At 34.7% G+C, this 11,006-nt stretch overlaps 1 long non-coding RNA gene across 1 annotated transcript; it reads right to left on the reverse strand.

Annotated features, from left to right (window-relative positions):
• Positions 1-1,574: 1,574 nt before the first annotated feature.
• On the reverse strand, positions 1,575-9,076 carry LOC137097652 (uncharacterized). The gene is made up of 3 exons (XR_010910324.1): positions 9,041-9,076; positions 2,456-2,512; positions 1,575-1,659 (listed from the first exon to the last, which is right to left on the reverse strand). It is a non-coding gene; the product is annotated as an uncharacterized lncRNA (long non-coding RNA).
• Positions 9,077-11,006: the final 1,930 nt, after the last annotated feature.

The raw sequence follows: 11,006 nt of genomic DNA on the forward strand, positions 1-11,006 counted from the left end.
CAATAAAGACAAATCGACTGATAGATAGACAAATAACAATATTGATTGATAGATAGATAGATAGATAGATAGATAGATAGAAGCGAAAGACAGAAAAAGAGGGTGCATCTACACTGTATAGTTAATGCAGTTTATTACCACTTTAACTGCCATGGCTCAATACTAAGGGATCTTTAGCATTCTCTGCCACAGAATCCCAATGCTTCACCAAACTGCAAATCCCAGGTTCCTACAGGACTGAGCCATCACAGTTAAAAGTGCATCAGTTCTACAGTGTGGATGCACCCACCACATGAGACGCTGATGGGCCAAAAGTAAATCTTAAAAGTACCTCATGCACAAAACCGTTGGGTAATTTAGTTTTAGCGTATGCTGTGCTGATGGGTTTGATAGTCCAACACCACCCACAGAGCCCCAATTTGGCCAGAATTTCAACATTTATGATGCCGAAAGGCAACATATTATTCAGCTCCGTCTCCTTGCAAACAATGGGCTCAGAACAGATTTCTGCTTTGACAATGACCTCCATTCAATACAAATCTTGACATTTGGACACTTACGTCCATTTCCATAAATTTACAAATCGGTCCAGTGAAATTATTAACCCTCGGCCTCCCAGCTTTGACATTTCTGGTTTTACTTTGTATTTTACCGGTTTTGGTTCTAAAGGCAGGATAGAATAAGAACTAAGATTTGAATCTTAAAGCCGTTAGAACCTAAATCTAAGCACGTTTAGCTTATTATTGTTATTATTTAACATTAATATTTAGCATTATTATTATTATCCTTATTATTATCGTATTATTATTATTATTATTATTATATAGTTAAACATATAACAACATATTTCAGTGCAGACAATGCAATTAAGGGGATAGTCATTTATGGGTTTGGCATGCAGATATTTGAAAAGTATTCTGTAGTATTAAATTATTTCCCATATGAATGATAACATTGCTAAGGAATCTTCTAACACCATTGCAATGTATTATTATTTGCAAATGGAAAAACTCCTTTGAAAGAATCGCCTGCTATAGAAGACTTAGGGCCCAGCTTCTTGGTGGATGATGGGAGCTCTAGTCCAAAATACAGCTGATGCAATGTAAAAACTTAAAGGTGGAATGGCCCTCCAAAGGTTATTCCATCATTCCCAGATAATACAGTCAGAACAATGTTATATTTTAATCTTATCTTGGATGGAAAGGGCAAAGAAATGTCTTAGAAACTGCTGTGATTTATGCACTAATTTCTGAAAGAGGCATTTTGAGCATCAAAGCCTCTGTTTTTCTATCATGACAAGCAAATATATCAATATATTCCAACTTTGCTTTGGGTACAAAGAACATCTACACCAGGCAAACTTAGGCCCTCCTCAAGGTGTTTTGCACATAAACTCCCACAATTCCTAAAGCCGGATCTACACAGTGGAATTAATGCGGTTTAACTGCCGTGACTCAACATCGGCCATTGTAGTTTCACTAGGCCTTCCCTGCCAAACTACAACTCCCAGGACCCCATAGCATTGAGCGGTTAAAGTGGTGCCAAACTGCATTCATTTCGCAGTGTGGACACACCTTGCAATCCTCACCTTTGAAACAAACGTACCTGCAGAGAACGAATACAAGGCAAAAGCCACTGGATCTTTAACTGTCGCAGGAACTGAAAAAAGAAGAAAAGACACTATATTTGAGATTATTATATGTGAGATGTCTTGTTTTTTATTTTCCAAACCCATTTGCATTACGAACAAATAACAAAGATGGATGGAGGAAGCGGAGCTCGCTAACCTTTTCTCAAAATGGGGAAAACCCAGTCTCCCCCAGAAAAGCAAAATACATAAAAAAGATGGAGACATCTCCCTCTTGGCTCAACCTTTTCATAAAATCTAGTTATTATTACTAGTTATTGTTGTATTATTTTATTTTATATTACTGCAATTGTTATATTATCATTATTATTATATTACTATTGTTATTAGTACTAGTTACTATTAAATTATATTACTATAATTGTTGTTATTACTATGTTATATGATTACTATTACTACTACTGTTATTATTTACATTATTATTAGCAGCTTTTTCTCTTGAAAAGCAACAATCCTGCAGATGTGTAAATTCGACTTCTGACGAATGCACATCCAGGCTGCATCTACACTGCAGAATTAATGCCGTTTGGCACCACTTGAAACTCCCAAGGTTCAATGCTATAGGATTCCTGGGAGTTGTAGTTTCCCAAGGCCCTGAACTTTGTTTGCCCAAGAGACCTTGAAAAACTACATCTCCCAGGATCCCATCGCACTGAGCTACAGCAATTCAAATGATGCCAAACTGCATTAATTCTGCAATGTAGATGCACCTTAGCTACCAGAATGTTTTTTTTTTCAAAAAGAGGGGAAGTATTTACGTTCCCAAATAAATGTGAGGAAAACATAGAAAAATACGAATACTTCTACCTTCAGAAGTCAGAGACAATTTGTCTCATCACACGGCAGACAGATGGATGAACCAACCTGCCAAGAGAGAAAAAAACAAGTAGAAATAAAAACAATGTATAGCCTTCAATTACAACTCAGATAAATAGCAACATTTTGTAATGCTGTAAAAATTGGTGTGATATTTCTTGCTCATTATTGCAACGGAGGAGCCCAAGTGTTACACTTCCTGGGAAGTGCATCCACATCATAGAATTAATGCAGTTTGGCACCACTTGCGAAGTGGCACAGCTCAATGCAATGGGATCATGGGATTTGTAGTTTTGCAAGGTCTTCTCTGCAAAAGAGTGTCGGTTTGGGGTTAAGGGGAGCTATCCTTTGCGTCTACACTGCCGAATGATTATTGCAGTTTAACCCTCGCTTTTCCGTGGCTCAATGCAATCGCAATTAATAGGAGTTGCAGTTTCACAAAGCCTTCTCTGGTGCCCCCCACCCAAGCTACAGATCCCAGGATCCCAAAAACTGAACCAAAAGGCAACTTTTTCGTGGCCTCTTTTGGCTCTGCCTCCTTTGCCCAAAAATCTGTATCTGAATTATAGTTATGCATTGATGTCTATTAAAAAGAATTATTATTAATAATAAATCCAATTACATTAAAAAGGAAATCAATGCATACTTGTAATTGGATTTAAATTAAACTCGTGGCCCCTCTCCTGTGTTTCTATAACCTTGCATTTTGTGGCACTGCACTTTGTTTGTGATCATAGAAATTTCATGCAATACATATTAGAAGTCAACAAACTTGGGTCTTGAAGCCCTTTTGACATACGGCTGCTACCACGGGAGCATCTACACTGCAGAGTTAATTCAGTTTGATACTGCTTTAGCTGCTAATGGCTCAGTGCTTTGGAAACCTGGAACTTGTAGTTTTCCAAGGCCTTTGCTGAAAGAGGGCTGATGCAAACTAAAAGTCCTAGGGCTCCATAGCACTGAGCCATTAGCAGTTAAAACAGTACTGAACTGAATTAACTTGACAGTGTAGATATTCAACATGTAAATCAATACTTAAATATAGAGCATACATGTTAATCAAATTTTGCAAAGTTACTTTTTGGGGGGACAACCAATCCCACCTGCCAGGACAGGAAGCAGCTATGATAGGGGATTCTGGGAGCTGCAATATGTTTTTTTAAATTTTACAAAAATCCCATAGTGTAAGAAATATGAGTAACACAATGGTGTTGTTAATGTAATTAGCAACAGAAAGTAATTAGTTACATAATTAGTTACTCACAAAATGAGTAATGTAACACGAGTAATGCAATTAAAAATGCCTTTTGTTATTAATAAAATTAGTAGTGTAGAATTACTATTGTAATGTAACTAGTAATGTCCTTTGTTACTCCTAAAAGCGTCAATATTTTTGCAGGTTGGTTGTGATGCTTCATTAAAGCAGGATTCATTTTGGTAAGTTACACAACTCACCATTTAAACAGCTGTCAAAACCATCATCAACACCTATAGTTTGAAAATATATCAATTTAATATATTTCTATTTGACTAGGATAAATCTAATCTTAAAAATAGTCTAATTTCCAAATAAGACAAAGTCGAGACATGATTAAAAATATCTATTTTCAAAACGAATGGAAAGACAACACTTGAAGATTATCTGTGTATTTATATGTGTGTGTGTATATATATAATTAACTTTATTATAAAGAACATACCTATTTGATAGATGAACTGGCATTTATATTCTGTCTTAAATCACACCAAAAAGAGGCAGGAAAGTTAAAGCAAAAGCCGAACCAATTAACATGTAGAAGACTTGATCGCAAAATTGCTTTGAAAGCTTTAAAACGGAACAAAAAGTTTTTGTTTTTAAAAAAAAAGATATTGACGGAACAACAAAAGTCCGTTAGAAAAAAGAACAATAAAAAGCGCTGACAAAGAATAGAATCGGGGACAGCTTTCTGCATCGAAAAAAAAAGGCAAAACGACAGATCTTCAACCCGCATTTCTTGTCTTCAATAAAAAGGCCATATATTTTCACAAAAACGTCAGACTAGCAAGGAACAAGGGTATCGCCGGCATTTATTCCTTGCTAGTTGCATTTAATGAGGAAAAGGGTCTCTTTGCAAAAATGTTTTCCAGAGTTGGGGACTTTCTCTTGTCCCCTCCCCCCCCCCTAGTGAATTTAACCCTTTGTTTCCTCCTTCAAAACAGATGCCAAATAAAACAGTGCATTTGATAGCCTTTTCTAAGCCTCGGAAAAGGAGGAAAGAGAGTACGAAAGACCCACATTATTTCTTGGTGCAGACGTTCATAATTACTGTTCTTTTCAATGCAAAACAGGTCAATAAAAATGCAGGAAAATAACTACATAATAATTCAATAATGGTAATAATAATCAGAATAATAATTTCCCTCTCGAAGTCTAGAAAGTTTTATTGTTATAGATTTTGCTGAATTTTCATGATGCAGCCTATTTCTTAAAATAAAAGCAGACAGGTTGTTATTGCAACTAATTCAATTTTTTTAATGATACTAAATTACTTTTAATTTTATGGCATTTTCTCCTCTCTCTCTCCCAAAAAATATTATAAAGCCATAGAAAACCAAAACAATTTAATTTATGTTAAAATAATGAAAAATTATTATGTGCATAGTTACTGTGGGGAGGGAGACTATGTAGAGTGGTGTATTAACATTAAGATAAATACTTAATGTTAATACTAAAAAGGCTAAACCAGTGGTTTTGGAATTCAAAATATAGTGGAAATTTACTGTTTAAATTTGCTGATCTTTTTTTCACACTGACAAGGTGTCATATTTATATTTATTCTGATGAGAAGAAAATTTTCATGTTAAAAAAGATGAGTATTAAAGTTTAAAAAATAGGATGAAATAATTTCTTGTAAAAATGGGTATTTAATGTGTTGTCGATGAGTAAAAAAGATGAGTGTTTAATGTTAAAAAAAGGATGATAGTGAACTTTTCTGCAATGTTTCCTGCATTTCCATTGAGGGACAACATCCAAAATAAAACTGTTTTCAGTGTAATCAAATTAACAGATGGCGACATTCGTTAAACACAGGGCAACTAAAATGATTTGTGTTAATCCAAATATCTAGAGTACACCCCCCAACCCCCACCCCCACTTCTACTTCCAAAATGACGCAGCATTTAATCTGACAAGTGTCTTTGGTTCAATGCTTTGCATAGCAATTCACTTTGGAGTTTTGGTGTTTGTTTCCTTTTTTCTCTAAAAAGTGGGGTTTAAGCTACATATCTAATTGGCATTGTAGAAAATTATATAATTTTAATTTAATCTGTCTGTCTTAACCCTTTTAAGCCTTGCAGCTTTATTTCCAGTACATATATATAATGGAATTGCAGAAAATTGTAAAATACACAACACACACACACACCCTCCAAAGCCTCACAACTTTATGCCCTGTAAATAAAATGGAATTGCGGCCGGGGGGGGGGGGGGGGGGGAGAGGGGATTAATAGACTTGAAAAATATAGGTGTGTGTGGAGATATATCTAGATATATATAGATATATATTCTGAAATTCTGTGCAAAGCTTAAAGGGTATGCACATCTATGTATAAATATATAGAATTGCAGAATACACACATACACAGATATATACACTGCTCTCTCTCTATATATATAGTTATATAAATTTCATTGGGTTGCAGTATATATACTGATATACACACAAACATTTCTGCAAGGCTATGCAAAGCTTAAAGGGTTAAATTATACATACACAGTTCTGCAATTCCGTACAAATGTTAAATTTTATATATTTTTGCAATTGCATTTCTCAAGGGAAGCAATGTAAGCAGGCATCTTTTAACCTTTGCATGCCTGAATGGTGTTATAACGGTTTTTAGCCTTAGATTTTCCTTGGGGTGGAAATGCAAAAAAGCTTAGGGGCTCTTTGAAACTCCCCCTCCCCTTTTATAACTTACTTTTTAAATAGACTTTTAGTGGGATCCAATTTACAGAGACTGCATTACTATCCTCCTCAGTTGGCAGCCTCAATTGTCTTTAAGAAGTACTAAAATACCCCTCAAAGGTAAAGGGGGGGGGGGGGGTAATCTCCTTTAAAAAAATAAATAAAAATCAAACTTCATCAACTTACTGGGCAGAGTTGCCACTAAAAAACTATGCCACTTTCAGCTAAATATGGGCGGGTGGGGGGATAATAAAAAAGTACAATAACACATCATATGCCGTATATACAGGAAATGAAATTACATTACCCCCCCCCCCCCAAAGTTATTAAAACTTCAAATGCGTTGGTGACTTTTATATGTAAGGAGAGTTTCTCTCTATTTAGATAGATAGATAGATCTATTTCCCAAATTTCAATTGACTCCTTTGGAAAGTAAAATATAATAATAAATAAATAATAATAATAATAATAATAATAAATTAAAGTAAAATAAGATACAATACAAAAGTGAAATAAAATGAAGCAAAATAAAAAAGGATAAAATAAGATATGACATAAAGTAAAAAAGTAAAGTGAAATAAGATAAAATATAAAGCAAAATAAATTGTAAAATGAAGATAAACTAAGATATAATAATAATAACAATAATGTAAAATAAAATAGGATAAAATATCAAGTAAAATAAAATATAAAAATAAAGTGAAAGTAAATAAAAACAATAATTAAATAAAATACAGTAATATTAAATGAAATAAAATAAGATAATATATAATATGAAGTAAGAAAGTAAAATGAAATAAGATAAAATATAAAGCATAATAAAATGTAAAATAAAATTGGGATAAAATAAAATAAACCAAGTAATAATAATCATAAAAATCATATAAAATAGAAAAATACATAAAATAAAAATAATGTAATAAAAGAAAGTAATATTTAGATGTAATAAGATAAAATAGAAAAATAAAGTAAAAATTAAAATACGGTGATAAGACAAAATATAAAGTAAAAATAGAAAGAATAAAAAATAAAATAATTAAATAAGATAAAGTAATATTAAGATAAAATTAAAATAATACAAGAGAAAAATAAATTGAAAATTTAATCAATAAAAAGACGAGACAAAACATAATGCTAAATAAAGTAAAAATATAGTGTAATATAAAGCTAAAAATAAAATTATTTTAATAAAATAAAATATAAAATTAAATATATTAAAAAGTATGTGTGTGTGTGTGTGTGTGTGTATATATATATATATATATATATATATAAATTTAACCAAATAAAACAGTAATAAAAAAATGGAAGAAAATGACATATAAAGTAAAAATAAAATATAAAGTAAAAATAAAATAAAATAAAAAGTAAAATAAAGCAAATAAATAAAAATAACTTAATAACGAAATAAAATATATAAAATCAAATTAAAAAGTAAAATAAATAATTAAAAGAGTAATAAAATAGGACAAAATAAAAAGTAAAATAAAGCAAAATAAAATATAAAGTAAAAACAAAACAAAATAAAAAGCAAAATAAAGCATAATAAAAAAATAACTTAATAACGAAGTAAAAATATAAAATCAAATTAAAAAGTAAAACAAATAATTGAAAGGGTAATAAAACAGGACAAAATATAAAGTAAAATAAAATAAAATATAAAGTATAATAAAGCAAAATAAATAAAATAACGTAATAAAATAAAGTAAAATAAAAATATATAAAGTAAAATAAAGTATATATATATATAAAGTAAATAATAAATAATTGAAAGGGTACAAAAATAGGACAAAACATAAAGTAAAATAAAATGTAAAATAAAAATAAAATATAAAGTAAAAAACAAAATAAAATAAAAAGTAAAATAAAGCATGATAAATAAAAATAACTTAATAACAAAGTAAAAATATAAAATAAAATTAAAAAGTAAAACAAATAATTGAAAGGGTAATAAAACAGGACAAAATATAAAGTAAAATAAAATAAAATATAAAGTAAAATAAAGCAAAATAAATAAAATAATGTAATCAAATAAAGTAAAATAAAATAAAAAATATAAAGTAAAATAAAGTAAATATATATATATAAAGTAAATAATAAATAACTGAAAGGGTAATAAAATAGGACAAAATATAAAGTAAAATAAAATGTAAAATATTAAGTAAAATAAAAAGCAAAATAAATAAGATAATAAAGTAAAAAAAATTAAAGTGAAGTAAAGTAAAAAAATAAAGTAAATAATTTAACCAAATAAAACAAAATAATGATTTAATTTTTTTAAAAAAATAACTTAGCCCAATAAAAGGAAATATATATTTTTTAAAAGTCAAATAAAAAGTGGGAAATATGAGGTAAAATAAGTGAAATAACCCAGCGTCCTTCCCTGACAGGCCCCCTCTCCTCAAAATAAGGGAGCAGCCCTGCAAACGGCCTTTCCCTCGGAGGGCCCCTCCCCCTCCCCCTCCCCCACTCCCTGAGGCGCCTTCCGCCCTTTGGGGGCCCCCCGGAGGCCCCCCGCTCTCCGGATCCCCCCAGAAGCCTCGAGAGGATTTTTAGGGATTTTTTGGGGTATTTTCCGGGGGGCCCCCTCCCCTCCGCGGCCCTCGGGGCGGCCCCCTCTCCCCCGCCCTACCTCCGACTCCACTCGAAAATGGCGCCGAAACCGAAAAAACTTTGCAAATTTCATTGTCGCGCGCGCGGGGCATGCTGGGAAGGGCGCGCGGGGGAGGGGAGGGGGAGCGGGCGAGCGAGGAGGAAGAGAGGCCCCGCCCCTTTCTGCCCCGCCGCTGGCCACGCCCCTTCCTCCTCCTCCTCGACATTCTGACACAAAGCCACGCCCCCCTTGGTGGAGACTCGGCCCCGCCTCCTTTCCCTGCCTTCTCCTCAGGGTTGCAAGTGCTGAACCTGACTCAGCACATAGAAGATGGCTTTGAAAGGCAGCAGATCGCAGGAGCTGTCTTCATAGACTTGTCAGCAGCTTATGATACTGTGAACCACCTTCTCCTCTTGAGAAAAATGTATAGTATCACAAAGGACGACCACCTCACCCGCCTCGTAGGAAGCCTGCTACAAAACAGGAGCTTTTTTGTTCAGTTCCAGGGGCAGAGAAGCGGAAACAGAAGAACGGCCTGCCTCAAGCAAGCGTGCTTGCTCCATCCATGTTCAACATCTACACAAATGACCACCCACTGCCAGAAAGGACAGAGAGATTCATCAATGCTGATGATCGTGCCATCAACGCTCAAGCAGGGAGCTTTGAGATGGTTGAACAGAAGCTCTCCGAAGCTCTAGGTCAGTGTTTCTCAACCTGGAGGTCGGGACCTCTTGGGGGGTCACGAGGGGGTGTCAGAGGGGTCGCCAAAGACCATCACAATACACAGCATTTTGTGTTGGTTGTTGGGGTTCTGTGTGGGAAGTTGAGCCCAAATCCATCGTTGGTTGGGTTCAGAATGTTCTTTGATTGTCGGTGGACTATAAATCCCAAATGTCAAAGTCATTTTAAGGTGCAGGTGCTTACCTACAAAGCCCTGAACGGTTTGGGACCACCCTACCTGCGTGACCGCATCACAGTCTACGAACCCACACGCTCACTCCGGTCATCAGGAGAGGCCCTGCTCGTCATCCCACCCGCGTCGCAGGCGCGTTTGGTGGGGACGCAGGACAGGGCCTTCTCTGTGGTGGCCCCCCGCCTCTGGAATGCCCTCCCGAAAGATCTCAGACAGGCCCCTACTTTGGCGGTTTTCAGAAAGAACCTGAAAACCTGGCTGTTCCAATGTGCCTTCTCAGATTAGGAACCCCACTACCGAAGCCCAGAAGCACTTTAGTAGAGTCAAGATCACCCTCAAAGCACACTGCACTTATATTTTAATCCCATATCCCTCCGACACTTCAGCACTTTTTAATCCTGTACCCTACTCCGGCCGGCTCAGTTTTTAATAATGTCCTGTTGTACTGCTTTGTTATTGTTTTCTGCTTTAACTGTTTTATTTGCCATGTATTGTCTTGTTGTATTGTGTTGGGCTCCGGCCTGTTGTAAGCCGCATCGAATCCCTTGGGAGATGCTAGCGGGGTACAAATAAAGTTATAATAATAATAATAATAATAATAATGTCAATTTTCCCCAAACTCTACCACATTTGGGCATATTGAGTATTCATGCCATATTTGGTCCAGATCCATCATTACTTGAGTCCACAGAGCTCTCTGTATGTAGGTGAACTACAACTCCAACACTCAAGGTCAATGCCCACCAAACTGTTACAGTATTTTCTGTTGGTTATGGGAGTTCTTTGTGTGAGGTTTGGTTCAATTCCATCGTCAGTAGAGCTCAGAATGCTTTTTTGGTTGAAGGTTAGCTATAAATCCCAGCAACTACAACTCCCAAATGACAAAATCAGTCTCCCCCCAACTCCACCAAATTTGGGTGTATTTACTATTTGTGCCAAATTTGGTCCAATGAATGAAAATACACCCTGCATATCAGATATTTACATTACGATTCATAACAGTAGCAAAATTACAGTTGTGAAGTAGCAATGAACATAATGTTATGGTTGGGGGTCACCACAACATGAGGAACTGTATTAAGGGGTCGCAGC

Source organism: Anolis sagrei, chromosome 10 (assembly GCF_037176765.1).
Source record: "Anolis sagrei isolate rAnoSag1 chromosome 10, rAnoSag1.mat, whole genome shotgun sequence".
Classification (NCBI taxonomy): Eukaryota; Metazoa; Chordata; class Lepidosauria; order Squamata; family Dactyloidae; genus Anolis; species Anolis sagrei.